At 35.4% G+C, this 22,158-nt stretch overlaps 1 long non-coding RNA gene across 6 annotated transcripts in view; it reads right to left on the reverse strand.

Moving 5' to 3' along the window:
• Positions 1-22,158, reverse strand: part of LOC119517030 — a 40,992-nt gene that overhangs the window by 13,194 nt on the left and 5,640 nt on the right. For 4 of the 6 annotated variants that reach the window (XR_005213449.1, XR_005213452.1, XR_005213447.1 and 1 more), the window contains exon 3: positions 383-404. The exons of the other annotated variants lie outside the window; for them this stretch is intronic. This is a non-coding gene — a long non-coding RNA (uncharacterized LOC119517030). The remainder of the gene's footprint in view (positions 1-382; positions 405-22,158) is intronic. 6 annotated transcript variants of the gene reach the window in all.

Below are 22,158 nucleotides of genomic sequence, written 5' to 3' on the forward strand. Positions count from 1 at the left end.
TTAAAACTTTATTATAACACACACTTTGCCTAGTATTATCTGAAGTCTTCTCTCAGGCCTGAGATATTTAGTAGGTACAACAGTTTCATATTCCTCTTTACTTTTACCCAAGAGCCTGGTCATGCAGAACACCTCCCTGCAAACTTCAGACTCATGTCATTGCTTCCTCAACATTCTCCTCTTTCTTGTCTCCTATACCATTTGGATACATCTCCATCTACTCTGTCATACAGGGCAATAACCCAGGAACACGAAAATGTCAAGAAGTAAGGAGCCAACCAGATATCAGAAGTCACCATATTCACTACCAGATGAATTAAGATACTCATTAATTTCCAGTATTGAGACTATTTACAAAAACAATGTAAGTACAAATGCTTACTTTGATATATACGATGCTTCACCTACAAGAAGGAAAACAAAATTAAATTCATGACAATATATATTATGAACAAAGATCTATAGATCCTAATAAAATAGTCAAAATCTTATTTCAGTAAAATTACACCTATAGTTTAATTCAGCATGATAATTTGTAAAATTTTAAAAGAGGAATAAAGGGATTTCCTGTTTAAGTGGTGATAATTTATAGACCATTTTGTTTATCAAGAGCATGAAGGAAAATACCATAACTTAATCCAAAAAGCCTTAATTATTTGAAATGAACAGCAATCTACTTAATTTTAACAAAGCAAATGACAAAGATGTTACTCACGTTTATGGCAATGCATCATTTAACTAAAATTATTTTTCAGCCTCAATAGGGTTAAGTAATTATAAATCTGTTTTTTGTATCAAAATCTGTTTTGAATACAAAACAGAGGTAAAATCATCAGACAAAAGTGTGCTTCTTTCTCTCACAGGAATTTCTTAGACATCTCATTCAGAGGTGGGTATTTGCTGGATTAACAAACTATTCTTACAAATAAGTGTATTTTAAGATTGCCAGTCCACTAAATGCTGATGTCTTCAAATCAGAATGAGAGTATGACAGAGCCAGAGAAAATACACAAGGAACAACAGAAATGACAGCTGATATTCAGGAGGGTACAAAAAGTGCTTCCCGAATTCCAAACTTTCCCAGAAGTCATTAATGAATTACAACACAATACAATCCAGGCAAAACTCCAAGGAAACCCCATGGAAAGAAAAAATGCCTTGTCATGCAGAACTGATTGCTCCATTCAAATATTTTAAATGGTGATCAGTTGCTGAGGGAAGCACAAATAATTTGGTGAGATATGGAAATATAATTTCAGTATGTAAATACCACTCACAATAAAATTCCATTTACAACAGAATCAAATAGCATAAAAGAATCAGATATCTAGGAATAAAATTAAGGTGTATATAAAGGACTTGTACACAGAAAACTACAAAACTTTGCAAAAAGAAATCAAAGACCTGAATAAATGAAAAGACATTGTGTACTCATGGACTGGAAGGCCAAATGTCGGTAAGATGTCAATTCTACCCAAATTGATCTACAGATTGAATGCAATACCAATCAAAATTCCAACAGACTACTATGCAGAAATGGAAAAGGAAATTATCAATTTTATTTGGAACGGCAAGGGGCCTTGAATAGCTAAAAACATCTTGAAAAGAAGAATGAAGTTGGAGGAACCACGCTTCCTGACATTAAAGCTTATTAGAAAGCCACAGTGGACAAAACAGCACGGTACTGGCAGTGAGAAAGACATATTGACCAATGAGAATCGAATTGAAAGTTCATAAATAGACCTTCAGTTCTATGGTCCACTTATTTGTGACAAGACCCCAAAGCCCAATCAACTTGGAGAGAACAGTCTCTTCAATAAATGGTGTTGCAAGGACTGGCTTTTCATAACCAAAACAATGAAAGAGTTCCCCTACTTCACACCTTATAAAAAATTAACTCAAAATGGATCAAAGTCCTAAATATAACAATCAGTACTGGATAAAACCCCTAGAAGAAACTGTAGCGAAATATCTCCAAGATGTAGTGTTACGCAGTAGTTTCTTAAACATTACATCCAAAACACCAGCAACAAAAGAAAAGTTGATAAATGGGAACTCTTCAAAATTGAATGCTTGAGTTCTTCAAAGAACTTTGCAAAAAGAGCTAAAAGGCAACTGACTGAATGGGAGAAAATAATTGGAATCCACATATCTGATGAGGTATATGATATCCAGAATAGGTAAAGAAATCCTACAACTCAACAATGAAAAGACAAACCACCCAATTAAAAAATGGAAAAAAGACATGATAGACATTTTCCAAAAAGGAAACATAGATGGCTACAAAGCAGAGGAAAAGATGCTCAGTTTCAATAGCTATTAAGGAAATGCAAATGAAAACCACAATGAGCTATGAGTTCACACCTAGTAGGATGGCCACTACAAAAAAACAGGAAACTACAAGTGTTGGAGAGGATGCGGAGACATCATCATTTATTCACTGCTGGTGGGAGTGTAAAATCATACAGCCATTGTGGAGGATGGTTTGGCTGTTCCTCAGGAAGCTAAATATACACAAATCAGCAATACCACTACCAGGGATACACCCAGAGATCCTTTGTCATGTTTTTTCTCAAAACAAAGGTGTTTTCTGACCACTGGTGCTTTCCAGCTCCCATTTGGTAATCTGGTGCATGCACAAACATAAAAAAAATATTACTTGGCTCTTAAGAATTTTTCCAGTTTCTCTATGCTTTCTTATCCTTCTTTTTCTCTTATGGAGGGCTTAGTCTGAATGAGAGTGAAATTTTTCCACTTGGTTTCAGATATTTTTGAATGCTTGGAAAATACTAAGTCACCAAGAACTTTTCTGTTCTGGGTAAATCAAGAGCCTGCATATGACCTGTTTTACAAAGGAAAAGACAGGAACTCATTTCCTGCTTTCATGTCCTCAAGTCATAAATCCATTCCTTATAAACATACGACCATTGTGAAGCCATTTACTTTTCTGTATCATGTGCTACTCATAGGTCCCATTAAACTGTTTGGACATAGTTAAGTTTTTGGCATCCTCTTTCTTGTTTTCTTTTCTTACTCGGATTTATTTCCTGGTCCTTTGCACATTAAAGAAACATTTGAGAATTCTCACTACCTGTGGTTTCTGTGGGTTCTTTTCTTCCCTTAGAGAAATAAACAAGTTGTGTTACATTGTCGTTTCAGCATTTACTTATCAGGAAAAACCTTAAATTCATTTCTTAAAGAAAGCTAGAATATGACTGGTAGATTAATTCACTTTCAGAATTAAGGGATATATTGACAAAGGTCTAAAAGGTAAGGAGAGAGGATTAAAAACAAAAATAGATGAACAAATTAAACAAAAGAAAAATGACAAATGACTAAACATCTGTGATTTGAAAAAACAAAGAGAACAATCAAATGTTTCACTACACTTTCTAACTCAACTAAAGGACAATTTCAACATCCACAGTTAAAAGCAAAAGAAAAGTTTTTTATAGTATGTTTTGTATAGTCTAGGAACAGGAACCCACAAAGGGAGCAAGAGCTGCCTGTGCCCAAATGGAGAACGGGTGTGCTAAGGTCTCGTAAAAGTGCTGTGAGGTTTTCCTACCATTTAAAAAACTATACAAAAGCTAAATAAAACATACTATAGGTAATGTTACCTTATCACATTTAAAATCTATGTATCTAAACTTGTGTCCTTATATGAAGATATAAATGACTAAAATTTACATGAGAATACATGTGAAAATCTTTAGCCATTTTATGTAATTCAGCAGCAATTTCTCATAATTGTACTTGAAATACTATAGGAAAAGTTTCTTCATCTGAAAAAAAAAAAGATCCTAAAAAAATGACAGTGCCAAATCTTAGTTGTTTTCAAGCCATATTTTTTATTAGATTGCACTTATGTGATGAGCTAACCATTGAGAAATACAATTAGAAGTATCTGTCTGACAAGGGAGTTGAGTTACAAGAACAAGATCCAAGAGGCCCAAAAACCTGTTCCCCCAAAAGAACACTAAAAAACAGGCAGAGACTGGCCAAAGCAACTGAGATGTCTGGGAAACAGTTAAAGGTGTACATCAAATAATGAATGCTGATTTTAAAAAATGCAACTTCAATATAGTAGGAAAACCTCACAGCACTTTTATGAGAACTTCGCACACCCATTCTCCATTTGGGCACAGGCAGCTCTTGCTCCCTTTGTGGGTTCCTGTTCCTAGACCTGGAGAGAGCAGGGACCAACCTCCCACCTGCCTGGTGGCATCCTGAAGAACATACAAGATGTGAGTCTCTGTCTCTCCTGTTCCTGTAAACACTCTGGACCGAGAACTGGCAGTCATGGCTGTACACACAAGGGAGCAAAGAGCCAGCCTTGGCTCTCCCAGTCCACAGCAAATTTCCTCTGGGAAATCCATGAATGTGTTTGGGAATCTTTCAGACTCCACCTCACATCTAAAGCCCTGCTGGTTTATTTTGCCCTAGTAGAGGGACCTTTTGTCTACAGAAATCCTCACCTCAGGGTAGAGACTAATGAAATCCCCCAGGTAGGAAATGCCTGGTTTCCTCAGTTCACTGCTCTTTACTTTCAAGGACTTGGATGGGCTCAGATATTTAAAAACATAAGACTTTTGCAATGTATCCATTTATTCTACTTGCCCCCAAGCCTTTGCTTGCTATAGCCTACCTGGAAGTGGAAGTTCCATTCACTTTGCCAGGATTAAATGCCAACCCCTTCTCCTCAGCCCAGCACAGCTGTCACTTTCTGTGTGGATTCTGTTCCCACCTGCACAATGGGAAGTGCCTCAGGGAAGAGGAGAGTGTGAATGTGGTGCTCAAGTCATTGTGATTCCTTTTCCTCAGGGATGTGGCAGTTCAAGTCCTTTTTGTATTGGTTGTTCTCAGAAAACTTGCCTCTAGTGTTTGATAAACTTTTTTCAACTTTTGCAGTTGTTTTGAATTGGAGAGTATGTTCAGCACCAACTTCTATCATGTCCAAAACTGGAATGATTTTACCTGTATTTTTTTCCCCTTCTTTTCAGAAGTAAATATTGAAATGCCCCTGAAGCAGCCTCCAGGAAGAGAAGGAAAGGTTTGACCCAGAAGTTATTAAAGCCATGCAAGGACCAACAGAACACAGAAGGCAAATGATATTTTGTTTTCTTCACACAGTGGTAACGATACCAATTATTCGGTACCACCATTTCCAGTGCAGCTAGACTTTCAGAAATATGAATAAAGCACATGGGGTGGAATCTAAAATGTACACCTGAAGACGAACTTTGCTGAGAGCTTCCAACTGTAAGTGTAATGCCCAGAGTCCAGTCAAATAAGAAATCTTTACTCTTTCATAAGACAGATCCACTGAGATAACTCACATACCATCCAATTCCCCATTAAAAAACACACAACTCAGCATCTTTTAGAGTATGTACAGTTCTGTTCTTTTTGAAGCTATGAAGCTACAATTCTCAGTTTCAATCTTTTCAACCTTTCCTGCGTATGGAATAAAGCAGGACCAGAGGACACAGACATCTACCTGGACAGATGGTGCCAATGTCTATTCAGGCTGGTTAGGAACCCAGACTGAGGTCCTGTGACTGCAGGAGGAAGGAGACCCCTCCCAAAGCCCCCAAGAAAAACTTTACTTAAATCACAATGTGAAACGAAGAGTCCAATAAAAGCAATAAAGCACGTATGTCCAGTGATTACTTACCCTCCATTTTGGGTGACGTGGAAACCCCAGCAGGAAGAGCCAGAACAGTACCTAGAATGACCTCATGTCCTTGCCTTCTTGGGGGCACTGAAGGGGCCTCAAAGAGTGGAGGGGAGGGGCCAAGACAGGGTCTAGGGGTGGGTGTGGCCCGGAGATGGGGATGGAAAGAGGGTGTGGCCAGGGGAAGAGTTTAGGTTGAGTAATGGAAGGTGGCAGAATGCTTGGATTTCTTGGAGGAAGAAGGGACGGGGTGGGGCATTTAGGGATAGGTAGAGGGACAGAGAATAGGCTGGAGGGAGGATGGGTTCAGGTCAGTGAGGAGGTCAGGAAGTTAGCAGGTAAGCAAGCAGGGAGGACACAAGCAGCAGGGGAATTTGAACTCTCAAGAGCAAATGAGGACTCAGATAAGAGCTCCTTCTTCCTCCGTGCCGTCTCCTGTTTGGTGGTTGCCTTGGTGACCTGGGTGCTTTAAATACTTCCTTCAACCAATCCCTGCCTCTGCTCCTTGCTTGTCACAGTGGGTGACCCTGTGACCCCATTCTAAGAATGGCACCCACCACCTGATCCACTATCAACTGCCATTCCCAAGGGTATCCTCTCAAAGAATGTCATGAACTTTCTGATTTCTGTGCCTTCCCAATCCACTTTGTCCTCTCCTCCCTCTTCTCTTTGCTGCCCTCCCTCTGTTATATCCCATTTTCCAATGGTCAGTTTTAGTTGCAAACATTATAAAGCAAATGATTTCACCACTGTAAGAAGTCACCATTAAACAGGCAGAGTGGAAGATTATCACATCCCACTCCAGCAACTGATAAAAAGCCAAAATATCAGAATGGAATAGGAGATATGAACAGCAAAACATAAACCTTATGCAGAAATATATATACACACATATATATACATATATACACACGTATATGTATCAAAATGAAGAAAGCAAGACTTATATCTAATAACTGTGGAACATATATTGTTTCAACTAAATATGTAACATTCAGATAAATTAATCTATTTATGTAAAAAATTACTCTCAATATATTTTAGGAAAATCAAATTAAACACATTTTCTGATCCTAAGGTAATTATGCTAGAAATCAATAAGAACTAGAGATACTACATATGTTTGGGAATTGAGAAGTAGCCTTGTAAATGAAATACAAGTCAAAGAAGAAATTTCAAAGTAAAAAGGAATAAAATTTATCTCAATGGAAATGATCATGACAGTAAGGATTTAGAGAGTGTCTCCTTCTTGCATGAGAATTCTACTTTTATTTGGGAATATTTTTTTTAATTAAATTCAGTTTTATTGAAATACATTCATATACCATACAATCATCCATGATATACAATCCACTGTCCATAGTATGATAACATAGTTATGCGTTCATCACCACAATCTATCTCTGAACATTTTCCTTACATCAGAAAGAACCAGAACAAGAATAAAAAATAAAAGTGAAAAAAGAACACCCAAATCATCCCCCCATCCCACCCCATTTGTCCTTTAGTTTTTATCCCCATTCCTCCACTCATCCATACACTAGATAAAGGGGGTGTGATCCACAAGGTCTTCACAATCACACTGTCACCCCCTGTAATCTACATTATTATATAATTGTCTTCAGGAGTCCAGACTGCTGGGTTGGAGTTTGGTAGTTTCAGGTATTTACTTCTAGCTATTCCAATACATTAAAGCCTAAGAGGTGTTATCTACATAGTGCATAAGAATGTCCACCAGAGTGACCTCTCGACTCCATTTGGAATCTCTCAGCCACTGAAACTATTTCGTCTCGTTTTGCATCCCCCTTTTGGTCAAGAAGATACTCTCAGTCCCACGATGTATTTGGGAAGATTTTTAATTTTAAAATCACTTATTAACCTTAATGTTAAACAATTGTGAATTTGTCACTTATCCTACCTGTTAGCATGTGCTATAAACAGGGAACATGAATGGTTAAAAAAATCCAAGCTTACTAGCTTTCTATCATTTCTAACATCCCATGTAACATCACTATCTCCTCATGTGCAGCTGTTATCCCATTTACACAGGGAGAGACTGAGGCTAAGAGAGGTCACAGAACAGTACACGACCCAGGCCACAGGCCTGGAGAACAGCAGGGTGGAAACAAAGGACTCTAGCCTGCCTGTGAGGGGAATGTTACTCTCAACCTTCCCAGTGATACAGGCCCATTGTTTAAGCTGTAGTGTTTCTAAGGATCAGAAGAGAAGGTGAGTCCACTATGTCCCTGGAATGGCCCAGTGTGTGATAGCCACGGAGTATTTGCCTTCATGATGTGCTGGCCATCCATATAAAAAAGTGCCATTTATATTAATCATGACTTTTTCATAGTGAAACCATACTGACTTGAAGCATCTGTGCTTATTTTTCTAAATGTATACATAACCAACTGATTTACTAATCTATCCTCAAATTTTGTTAGCATTTGCATACTTAACTTTTCCCTATTTTCAGGCTTTTTTCCTTTCATCAGTATTAGTTAGTATCATTCTGACATATTTTTATTGCTAAAAATATATATACATATAATTTTTCAAAACAAATGGTCCTGCTTTTGCCTGTCCATGTGATAAATTTTAATCTACTGTGTATATTTATTTGCTATTTCTAGACATCTCTTATGAGTGATACTTTTGTATATTGCTTATTTCACCAAGCATGTTTTCAAGTTTTTTCCATATTCAGAGTGCCTCATATTTTCATTCTTTCTTATGGCTAAATAAGGTTCCACTGTGTCTATGTATCACATTTTGCAGATTCATTCATTCATCAAGAAAAGAGACTTCCCTCAGCAATGACCAATCAGTTGGAAACACAAAGATAGACTGAAGATTTCAGAAGTCAAAAAATTTACTTCTTCCTTTTCTTTAGCCAGCCTGCTTCTTTTAGGGCATACAACGTGAACTCCTTAGGAATTTCCAGCTTGTGCCTTGCCGTACAGATTTTGGATGTGTCAGATTTCACAGTCATCTTGTCTGAAATTTTTAGCGTGTGGAATATGCTACAGAATTTGGACTTGCCTATCTGCAGTCTAGCACAGGCTGATTCCTCTAAAAGATCCCTTGATATATGCATATCTTACTACTGATTCTCTAGAGGACACTGACTAATGGAGAATAAATCTCTATGCTGTGTAAAAGACACCACTTTAGCTTTGACCACACATTGGGCTGGAAAGTGAAAGTGTGGAAAAAGATATTACATGAAAATAATAACCAAAAAGGAGCAGGGTTGTCTATATTTATCAGACTAAATGGAATTTAAATCAAAATAGGCTACAGCAGAAAAATAAGAACATTATATTTTGATCAAAGATACATTCAAAAGGAATACACAATTATAAATGTACATGCCACTAACAACTGAGTCCTAAATTACACAATGCAAAATTCACAGATTTGAAGGTAGAAATGGACAGATCCATGATAATAATTGGAGACTTCAATATACCAACTTCAATAATGGGTTGACTGTGAAGTTTTGGAAATGGGTGGTGGTGATGGTAGCACACGATTGTGAGCATAATTAACAGGAAAGAATTGTATGTGTGAATGCGGCTAAAAGAGTATTATACATGTTAAGGAATAAAAATTAAAAGTGAAAATGTAGGACTATTTTACACACCGAAATCTATTCTAAACAATGGACTATAGTCCGTAGTACAAGTATAAAAATATTCCTTCATAAATTTTAACAAATGTACAAAACTAATAAATGGTGTTAATAATAGGGCAGTATATGGGTAAAATACACGTCATGTAAACTATGGACTATAGTGAATAGTACAATTTTAATATTCTTTCATCAATTGTAACAAAGGTATACCACACTAATGCAGTGTCAACTTTGGGGCATAAATGGGAATGCTGTAATTTTTAACATGGTTTTCCAGTAAAACTACAACTCCTCTAATTAAAAATTTAAATAAAAAGACCTCAACCATTGCTTGTTGGAATACAACATGGCAGAAACACCTTGGCACTTACAATCTGAAAATACAAAGGGTCTTCCCAAGCAAGGTAGCTATAGTATTCCCAAGAATAAACCAAATCATTTTGAAAGCTCATGCCATGTAAAAATCAGCATGCTATGTTTTCTAGCACCTTTATTCATAATCATCTAAAACAGACATGAATCAAAATGTCCTACAATAGTTAAACAGAGAATGAAACTGAGATACAGTATACAATGGAATATTATTTAGCAACAGAAATGAATGGGCTCTCTAGCTAAGGAAACACATGGATATTTCTAAGTAAAAGAAGCCAATTTTAACAGGCTATATTCTGATTTTATCACTCAAATTCTGGAGAAGACAAACTTACAGAGAAAATGAACAGGTTAAGGTCTGCCAGGGTTTCATTGGAGATACGAGAGTTGTATTGCTGAAGCTGCTTTATGATATTTTAATGTTGGATATCTGTCACCATATATTAGCAAAAATGTATAGAAATCTATAGCATAAAGACTTAATATATACAAAATAGAAAAACAATCATTTACAAGTGGGTGGATTCCAGAATGGAATGCAGAAAGTGACAAAAGTATTACAAATGTAATAATGAAGCTCACTGCTGTTGAGTGGGTGGTGATGGTGATGAAGTAAATGACTTTTGGAAATCAGTAGACCCCGCTAGTGCCCACACACGAGAGCCTCCCACCAATCAGCTGCTCTATGTCAGTGTCAAAGTGAGAGTGTCTCCTGCCTGGAGCTGCAGGCAGAGAAATTCAAATCCAGACACTGGATTCAGACAGTCTGGGTTTGAATTCCCAGGTCAAATCCTACCAAAGTTGTGGCCTGAGGTATAGTACTTAGTCTCAACATACTTCAGTTCCCTTATCTGTAAATTTGTGATAAAATAGTGTCTACCTTACAAGACAAATACACACACACACACACACACACACACACACACAAAGGGAAAAATATTGTGCGTGCTGGAGAACAGAATGTGAATATATTAAGTATGGACTTAAATTTAAAAGTACAGGAACTTTGAATGACCAGTAGATAATACATAGGAAAATAAATTCATGACTGAAATAATAAAGGAATGAATGTATACAAACATGTACCACAATCTGATTTTCTTCTCAAAAACAGATGTGGCACACGGGGGAGGGGTGTGTGTGGAGCATCTGAATGTAATGACTATGAGAAAGTTTTCACTCACAGCTCAACACTGGCACATCATAAATGGAGACTAACATTGAGAAAAACCCAATAATTATTGAATCTGAGTAATAATTCAGCTGTAGCACTAGTATAAATGCACAAGAGAATTCTTTCACAAATAAAATGTTATGTCTATAATCAAAAAGGGAGAGCCTTCAGAGATAAGTCATGAGAATATCTGGATGAAAGCACTGTGGGAAGCTAGCACTCCTCACCATTCATTTATAGATATTGGCAAGTTCACAATGGGTAGAAACTGTATGAAGGTAATCTATGATTGAAATCCTTTAGACAATGCTCTAACTTTGAAACAGCAAGAGAGTGCTTACAATGAAGGTGAGACTTATAAATGAAATGAATGGGGGCAAGAAGTCAGCAATAGTGCTCAATTTTATGCAGAGCTGATTAACTCACAAATGTTTGGAACCCTATGTCAGTTAACCACTCTGGAAGAGTAAGTGGATCTCCATCTTGCAAACGTCATGAATAAATTCATCTGGAGAAAAAAAAACATGCAAACGTTTTGATTATGTGAAAAGACTTCAGTGGAACTTTCAATTTAAAGAGAACAGCGAATGACATGGAAGAGAAATTTTCTACATTTAACCAGTATGGGAAAGGCTTCATTGAATACTCATAGCTTAAACAAGATGAAAACAAACACACTGAGAAAAAAATGCTAGGAAATATCTTACTCATTTTCTCAAGTAATAAAACACTAAGAGAATCCCTGTAAATGTAATAAATGTGGGAAAGAATTACACTACAGTGTACTCCTTTATACAGTTAAAAGACTTCATGAACAAGAGAAACTTCATGTCTGTAAATAGTGTGGATAAATCTTTACAGTCACAGATCTAATGTGCAAGAATGATATCACCAGAAATATCTGCATGAAAACTCATACTAGGATGTAGTTCAATCTTCAGGCAGAGATCCTTTTGGGAACCATGAGACATGCTAGAAAAGCAGCACAGAAGATATGTGGAAGATTCAGACTATATAAAATACTCTCAATGTAATGAATAAATAAAAGCTTTCAGTGATCACTCATTCTAGGGCCACATTGAAGTATTCACATTAGGGAGATACCCAGGTCTAGAGTTTATATGGAAAGGTTTCAGCTGGGGTTCATTTAAGAAATCTTATACTCTATAATGAAATATTTACCACACAACTAAATAAAGAATTCAGACTTTTGGTGAATGGCCCATTTCTGAAAATAAAATGGAGGAAAAAAATGCAGGACTGTGAAGTGTCCTCAAGGATAGTGAAAACATAATTAGGTAAATAGTAATAAACAATGAGATGAATATTCTAAACAAATTGCTAATTGAGAACACAGGCAGCAAATTGTATTGGTGAAAAGTCACACATAAATATTAAGTGAGTTTAAATGCTTACCTCGAAAATGTATTTTCAATTACTTCCACAATTTAAAATCTAATTTTAATTTATCCAAGAGAGGGCAAGTTGGTTGATAACAGAGAAAACGGTGGAGTTAGGTCATTTTCATTTCAAGTACCGAACATTCCACAGAAACACTAAAAACATGAGCAAAAACTGTCTGAATAACTTTTGTCTGAACTCGGGAAAATAATCAAATGTTTACAGTAACCAAGTTAACACCAAGTCAACCAAGACACCCCAGAGGATAAAAACATATCATTGACAAAAATAGTTTTAAAAAGTCTCTAAACAAACACAAAATTGTAACCAACTGCCAGAAACAAAGAAAGTGTGACATGGTGAAAGAACATGATTTCCAGACTTATAACATCATTCAAAATGTTCAGTTTTTAAAAAAATTATGAATCATGAAAAGGAAAAAAGAAATCATGCCCCATTCCCAGGAGAAATTAGCAGAAGTTATCCTTCACAAAGCAAGGACATGGGACTTACTAGGTAAATACTTTAAATGATCAGTTCTAAAAATTTTAAATAAAATTAATTTAAAAATATATAACAAGGAAATAAGAAAAGAACCAAAATGGTATAATACAAGATCTCAGTTATAAAGAAGGGTGTATTGGAGGCAATGAGGAACAAATACGATGTCAGAAATATATTAAAAAAAGGCAAAACGGCAGGTGGAAGCCCTTCATATCAGTAATAATTTTAACAAGAAATGGATTACCTCTCAAATTAAAAAGTGGAGATTGGAAGTATGGATATTAATGCTAATACAACAATATGCTGTCTATAAGATATAAGACATAAACACATAGAAAGTGAAAGGATGGCACATGTTATTGGATGTTAAAAATTATAAAAGTGAGATGGGGTGGCTCCACTAATATCAGAAAATAGACTATACATCAAAAACTGCCTGTTATAGGAGACAATAAAATTACATTGTTTATTGATAAAAGGGCAAAGCCATCAAGAAGACACATCAATTACAAACATACACAACACCCCAAAACAAAGCCCCCAAATCATGATATACGAAACAAAAAAAATCAGTTCACATTCAAAACAAAAATAAATAACTCTACAATAAGATCTGGAGAATTCAATACTACACATTCAACATTAGATAGAACATCTATACAAAATATCTAAAAGGAAATACAGGACATGAATAACACTATAAACTAACTAGAGTAAACAGAACACTCCACCCAACAAGAGCAGAGTGTACATTAGTCCCAAGTGCCTGTGGAATACTATCTAGGATACACCATCTATTAGGCCAAAAAATCTCTAATTAAAAAAAAAAATTCCAATCACAAAAGAATCATTTACAATATAATTAAATGAAACTCTATATTAATACCAGAAGGAAAATTACAAAACTCACGTGTATTTTGAAATTAAACAACAAATCTTAATCAACCAATGAGCCAAAGAGGAATAAATAGTGCAAATGAGAAAATATTTTGATAGAAATGAAAATTAAAATAAAATACACCAAAACTTATGGGATGGATTGAAAGCCCTTTTCAGCGATATATGTATAGTTTTAAATGTCTACATTACAGAAAATGATCTAAAATTAATATACTAACGGTACACTTAGTACGATAAAAGAGCAAACTAAACACAAAGCTGGCAGCATAAACAAAGTGATGAAAATTAGAGTTGATTAAAATGCAATACATAATAAAAGTAATAAAGAAAATTAACCAAACCAAGCTGGTCTTTGAAAAGATTAAAAATTTACAAAAATTTAACTAAGTTTAATAAAAAAGAACAGCCTCTGTTACATGTAACAGAAATGAAAGAGGAGCTATAACTACTGACTTTAGTGAAATAAGTTGTATTATAAGACAATTCTATGATCAATTATGGACCAAAAAATTTGATTATCTAGATGAAATGAACAAATTCCTAGAAACACACAAACTACTAAAAATAACCCAATAATAAAGAGAAAACCTGAAAAGACTCCTAAGAAGTAGAGGGCATCAGTAATCAAAAACATTCCAACAAGGAAAAACCCAGGGCCAGATGGCTTAATGGGTGAATACTGGCAAACATGGAAAACCTGGCACCACTCCTTCTCAAACTGTTGCAAAAACTTGAGGAGGAGGAACACATCCTGACTCTTTCTATATGAGTCCATTATTACCCTGATACCAAAGTAGAATAACGTGCTACAAAAAGGAAAACCACAGAACAATGTGCCTTAAAAAGATAACTGCGAGAATCCTCAAAATGTATTAGCAAGCTGAATTCAGCTGCATATGCAAAAGATTATCACTATGATCAAATGCAGTATTTATCCCAGGAATCAAGGATGAATATGCATAGGAAAATCAAAGTAATGCATTACATTAATAGAACAAAGCAGAGAAAACTAAGAATTCATGATCAATACATTTGAATTAGAAAGGCATTTGAAAAAAATCCAACATCCTTTTATAATGAAAACGTTCAATAAAACAGGAATAACATGGGAACTCCCTCAGTTTGAGAAAAGTCATAAATGAAAAGCCCACAGCTAACATCATACTCAATGATGAAAGGGTGAAGGCTTTTCCTCTAAGAACAGGAACAAGTCGAGGAGACCAGGTTTCACAACTTCCATTCATCCTATTACCAAAGGTTCTAGTCAGAGAAATTAGGCATATAAAAGAAATGAATGGTATCCAAACTATAAAGAATGAAGTCAAACTATCTGCAATTGCAGATTATGCAATCTCATGCCTAGAAAACCCTTAGTAACCCATCAAATATGTTATTCTAATAAAAATATTTCAGCAATGCTGCAGAATACAATAACAAGTGTGAAAATTACTTCTCTTTCTATACACTTGCAATAAATTGTTCCAAAAGAAAATGAAGAAAACAAGTCAATTTACAATATTTATAAAATACTTAGGAAAAAATTTAACCATGGAAGCATGAAACTTTTACCTTAAAAACTACAAAACAGTGCTGAAAGAAATCAATGATGACCAAAATAAATGGAAAGATTCTTCATGAATCAAAAGGCTTAATTTTTTGAGAGAGACAATACTACCCAAGCAATATAGAGATTCAATGCAAATCTCATCAAATATACAATGGACAACATGAACCTATATACAAAAAATACTAAAAAGTCAATAACGATGCTACAAAAGCTTATAAAAGAATTCAGGTAAGTGGCAGCTTGTCAAATGAACATGCAAAAATCACTGGTATTTCTATACACTAGTTATGAACAATTGGAAAAGGAAATCAATTAAAACATTTCATTTAGAAGAAGAAATTAAAGAATCAAATATCTAGGAATAAATGTAACAAAAAATGCATAGTATTTGTAGTGTGAAGACTACAAAACATTGCAGAAAGAAATTTAAGATGAAAATGAATGGAAGGGCATTCTGTATCCATGGATTGAAAAACTAAATACGGTTAAGGTTTCAGTTCTACCCAAAGCAATTTCCAGGTTGAACAGAATCCAATAAAATTTCCAATAGCCTTCTTCACTGAAAATCAAAAACCAATCATAAATTTCGATAGGGCCCCAAATACCCAAACCAATGTTGAAAAAGAAGAACAAAGTTGGAGGTTTTACACTTCCCAATATTAAATGTTATTACAAAGCTACAGTTATCAAAACAGTGTGTTACTGGCAGAAGGCCCACATAAAGATCAATAGAATCAAATTTAGAGTTCAAAAAATACTCTTACATCCATGCCAAGTGATTTTGTACAAGGGTCCAAGTCCACTCAACTGGGAAAGCACAGTCTGTTCAACACATGAATATCCACATGCCTAAAGATGAGATTGGACCACTACCTCATATCAAATAAAAAATCAACTATAAATTGATCAAAGTTCTAAATATAAGCACTAAAGTTACAAAACTTCTAGAAAAAAACATAGGAAAACAACTTCAGGACCTGGCATTCTGAAGCGCTTCTTAGAATTCACACCAAAAAACGAGGAAAGAAATGTAGATGAACGGGACTTCAAAAATATCAAAAACATTTGTGCCTCATAGATATTATTATCAACAAAGAGAAAAGACACCTACAGAATGGGAGAAAATATTTACATGCTGTATATCTGAGAATGGTTTAATATTCAGAATACGGAAAAATACCTACAACTCAAAAATAAGACAAACAATGCAATTTAAAAATGCCAAAGGACTACAATAGATAATTCTTCAAAGAAGATTAAATGTAAACCAACACCATAATGAGATATCATTTCAAACCCACTAAAATGGCTGCAAGTTATAAACCAGAAGTAATAAATGTTAGCAAAGAGGTGGAGAAATAGGCACCTTCTTACATATTTGTGGAAGTAAAATGATTTTGCAGCTCCTGAAAAAGTTAAGTATACAATTAAAAATTGACCTGCTTCTAAGAATATACCCCAAATAATAGAAACCTGACTTAAAAAGATATTTACTCACTAATGTTCCTTGTGTCATTATTCACAATGCCAAAAAACCTGAAAGTAACCACATGTCCTTCAAAGAATAGATAAACAAAATGTAGTATATTCTGCACCCAGAGTGCTGGTATAAAAAAATGTAGTATATAATACACGGAATATTATTCAGCCATAAAGAAGACTGAAGTTCTGATACATGCTACAACATGGGTGATCCTTGATGACATCAAGTTGAGTGAAATAAGGCAGACACAAAATGGCAAATAATGTATGATCTCATTTATCTTCAATAATTAGAATATGCAAATTAATAAAATAGAGGGTAGGAGACTAAGGGCAGGAGTGGGTGTGGAGAATGGGAAGTTAATGCTTAATTGGTACAGCATTTCTGTTTGGTTTGTTGGAAAGTATTGTGGTCATGGACGGTGGTGATGGTAGCACAACATTGTGAATGTATTTAATGCCAATGATATGTGTACTTGGAAGTGATTTACATGATTATTTTTAGGTTTTATATATGTCACCATATTAAAGTTAAACTACAAACACAAAACTGGATGACACTGGGAGTGAAAGCTAATACAAAATATAAAATAAAGCTAATAATATAATTATAGTAATAATGTTTTATCATGAAGCAAAGTATCACACAAATGAAAATGTTAATATAAAATATAAAATAAAGCTAATATAATTATAGTAATAATGTTTCATCATGAAGCAAAGTATCACACAAATAAAAACTGTGGGATGGTATATGGGAATTTTTCATTTCTGCACAATTTTTCTGTAAACTTAACAACTGATCTAATAAAAATAAATTAAAAAACCAAAGGCTTTTTTAGCATAAACGGAAAAACCTATCCTAAATTTAAAAACAAAATTCGAGAGAACTTGAATAGCGAAATCCTTTTTGAGATAAAAATAGAAAGGAGGAGGACTCACCATTACTGGTTTCAAAGCTTTCTACAAAGCTACACTAATCAACTGTGTGATATTTGCATAAACATACAAATATGGACCAATGGAATCAAATTGATTTCCTAGAAATCACAATCAAATCAAGGCTAGTTGATTTTTGACAAGGCTGCCAAGAGACTTCAATGTGGAAGGAACAATCTCTTCAATAAATGATGGTGTGAAATTGGATATCAGCAGGCAAATGAATGAAGTTGGACTCCTAACACTTAGCATACAAAAATTAACTCAACATGGACCAATGAACTACCTTTATAGTCTAAAAAAAAATACTCTCAGTAGAAAATATAGGGGTAAATCTTGATGACCTTAGGTTAGCACAAGCAATAAAAAAACACACAGATATGGTAGAAATCATTCAGAATTTAAAACTTTTCTCAATCAAGGACAGTATCAAGGCAGTAAAACTAATTACTGGAAGGGAGAAATCTTGTATTTAATAAAGGATTAATATATAATATAAAAGGTCTCATACAATTCAACAACAAAATGACAAATGAGCCAAATTGAAAAAAAAAAAAAGATTTGAATAGACCTGTCTCCAAAGAAGATACGTATTGGGAACATGGATAAACTCATTAGTTCCTAGGGAAAAGAACTTCAAAACCACAAAACCACCATGATATACCACTTTGTTCTAGTTTGCTAATGCTGCCGGAATGCGAACCAGAAATGGATTGGCTTTTACAAAAGGGGGTTTATTTGGTTACACATTTACAGTCCTAAGGCCATAAAGTGCCCAAGGTAACATATCAGCAATTGGGTACCTTCACTGGAGGATGGCCAATGGTGTCCGGAAAATCTCTGTTAGCTGGGAAGGCTCATGGCTGGTGGCTGCTCCAAAGTTCTGGTTTCAAAACAGCTTTCTCCCAGGATGTTCCTCTCTAGGCTGCAGTTCTTCAAAAATGTCACTCTTAGTTGCTCTTGGGTGTTTCTCCTTTCTTAGCTTCTCTGGAGCAAGAGTCTGCTTTCAACGGCCGTCTTCAAACTGTGCATTCTTCAAAGTGTCCCTCTTGGCTGTAACAAGTTTGCTCCTTCTGTCTGAGCTTATACAGTGCCCCAGTAAACTCACCAAGGCCCATGCTGAATGGGCAGGGCCACACCTCCACGGAAACCATCCAACCAGAGTCATCACCCACAGTTGGGTGGGGTGCATCTCCATGAAAACACTCAAAAGAATTACAATCTAATTAACACTGATATGTCTGCCCACACAAGATTACATCAAAGATAATGGCATTTTGGGGGACATAATACATTCAAACTGGTACACACTTCATACCCACTAGGAACAGTATAATTTTTCTTCATGGAAAATAAATGCATTGAGATGGATTTGGGGAGATTTTAACCTTTCTATACCTCTGGTGGTAACGCAAAATTGTGCAGGTGCTGTGGAAAAGAATTTGATGATCTCTTAAAAATTTAAACAAAAAATTAACATATGCAGCAATTCCACTCTTAAAAATAAGATTCAAGAAAAGGCAATCAAATGCTTGTACAGAGATACTCATATAACCTTGATTCACAATAGCAAAGTAAGGAAACCCACGTATCTCCTAATGAATGAATGCATAAACAAAATGTGATTGAGAAATCATTTATCCATCAAAAGAAATGAAGTACTAATCCATGCAAGAATGTTGATTAACAGCAATAGCCTTATATTAAGTAAAAGAATACAGACACAAATGATTATATATAGTACAAGTTCATTTATATGACATATTCAGAATAGGTAAATCCACAGAGACAAGAAAGCAGATCAGTGTTTTCAGGGACCGGGGCAGGAAAGAGAGAATGGAATGCTTCATGGGTTTGGGGATTTCTTCTGGGGTGATGAGAATATTTTGGAAATGTTAGAGATGGTGTTAGAAAAACATCACAAATGTACTAAATGTCACTGAATAAATAGTTACTCACAGGTTACATGAATTCCACCTCTATCATTGTCATCATCATCATCAAGAATACAAAGTGCCAACCCTGGAGAGTTAGGAGGAACTGGGCAGCAAAGTTACTTAGAACCCTGAGACAGCCCAGGGTCATCGCCTATATTATTTATGTTACTATGATGCAGCTTTAGTCAACAGGAATGAAGAAATTTCCAGGAATTAGAAGGTAGAAAGACACTGCAGAATTGATGAGTGTCTCATATTTAGAATGCCTTAAAATCAGGGGGTCCATATCCTAATTTGTGCAATTACAAAGCACTGCCCCTTGAAGACTGTCATCATACGATCTCTCTCAAATAATCCACGTGTGTGTTTGTGTGCATGGAGTAACGTGCCCTATCTGAAAAAGACCTGAGAAACTGAGGAAAAGAAAGTATGCTCATCACAGAAGTTAAGCCTACAGGAGAGCTGTATAAGGAGAGAGGGTGGAATCTGAAAGAGGAGTTGTGGACCCTGTCCCATTGATAGTATTTTCTCCTTCTCCAGAGAAGTGATAATTAGATTTTGGACTATATAAAAATAATAGATTAAGGTTGGATTTTAAAATGTCTATAAAGCCCTTCCTGTTGTCTGTTTTATATATCTGCACCCTTATTTGTGGAAAAGGTCCATACTATTTTTCAGACACTTGTGGCCAAATGTAACCCACAAACGTGGAAGAATCACTGGTACAAACCTGCCATGGAAATGATCTGGATCAGCATATTCACTTATTCATGTATTAATTTATTTACCTAATATGTTCCAGAACTTGGTATTGTTCTGGGAAATAAGTGGTAGGTGACAAAATGTATCTACCACAAAGGGCTTGTATTCCAGGGAAATGAGGCAGGAAATAAACAAGGAAACCCTTAAACAAAATAAATAAATAAATATAGTAGAATTAAAATAAGTAAAATAGATCATTACAAACAGTGTAATGAAAGCAATTCGCAGCTCTTGTGGTAGGGAATACAAGGAACTTTTTAGAGTGATGGCCAATGAGGCTATCTCTAGGATAAAACATTTGAGTTGAGATACGTGAGATGAATTTTTCACTGAAACATCCAGGGAAAAGAATTGCAGACAAAAATTCAGCATGTCCAATATTTAAATTGCAACAGAATTTGGTATTTTACATTATTATCTATACAAAGTATAGTAGATTTGGAAGAATAAGAATCTTTAGAAGAGTCCTGATTTCTTTCCCAGACCAACCCCCACAGAAGTGCTGCAGCCCTAACTTGTGCTCCCCACAAATCTGTACCTTCCTGCATCCCAGCCCGTATCCACTGTAAGGATTAAACTAACCTGCTGATACATCTGATTCTGCATCTAGCCTGGGAACGTTGTCTCTTCCCCTCATTTCAACTACCTGTCAACACATGCCTAAGAACATTGCAGTAACTAACGGTTCAAAGCATGAATGATCTCTCCAAGGAGACCAAGTATTGATGACAAAATCTCAGCTTTACGTGCTCTGCTCTGTGAATGTTTGTCCTTATGGAGGCCAAAAACAATTTTTCAATGTCTGAATAAGATATGATCTATTAAGCAGTCCCTGAATTTCAGTAAGATTCAGAGACTGGACAAAGCAAAAGTGGTGGTCCAAATGGCGAATAGGACCTGACTGGATTAAGAATATGTATATATACACACACACACACACACATCCTCAGAAATCAATCATGTTTTCATTTCAAAAGAAGGGGAAACTCCTATCCATCTATGGCATAATCAGTATAAAACCCATCATTTTAATTGGTCAGTTGTCTTCTCTGAATTCTTCTCCTAAAACTAGGCAATGCAATAAGCATGCCAATCTGGGAGAAGAGAGCAAGCCATGATGTATTCCCAACTTCCCAGGCACAGGGCCAAAGACCTCAGTGAGAAGGGCCCATGGCCAACCCACATACTCATTTGGAGTGCACTGAGTGCAGCAGAAGTGTTTTCCTTTCCCATGAAAAACTGAAGATCAATAAATTGATACCCATGTTTTAAAACAACTATTAGAGAAATTATAGGTTTACAGGGAAACTATGCATATAATGCAGGTTTCCTAAATACCACACTATATTAACACCTTGCTTAGTGTGATTCATTTGCACAATTCATGAAAGAACATTTTTATAATTGTATTATTAACTATATTCCACTGTTTACATTAGGGTTCATTGTTTCTCTTGTACAATCCATGTTTTTAATTTTTTAAAGTCTAGTAACACATCCACAATCTAAATTTTGCCCCTTTAACCACATTCCTATATACAATTTAGGAATTATAATTACATTAAATACATTCACAATGTTGTGCAGCCATCACCACCATCCATGACAAAAGCTTTACAATCAACCCAAACAGAAACTGTGTACAATTGAAGCATTAACTCTCCATTCTGTAGCCCCATTCCAGTACCTGGTAAACTATACTCTAGATTCTGACTCTATGAATTTGCTTATTATAATTATTTCATATCAGTGAGATCATACAATATTTGTCATTTTATGCCTAGCTTATTTCACTCAACATGGTAT

This window comes from Choloepus didactylus, chromosome 21 (assembly GCF_015220235.1).
Source record: "Choloepus didactylus isolate mChoDid1 chromosome 21, mChoDid1.pri, whole genome shotgun sequence".
Taxonomy (NCBI): Eukaryota; Metazoa; Chordata; class Mammalia; order Pilosa; family Megalonychidae; genus Choloepus; species Choloepus didactylus.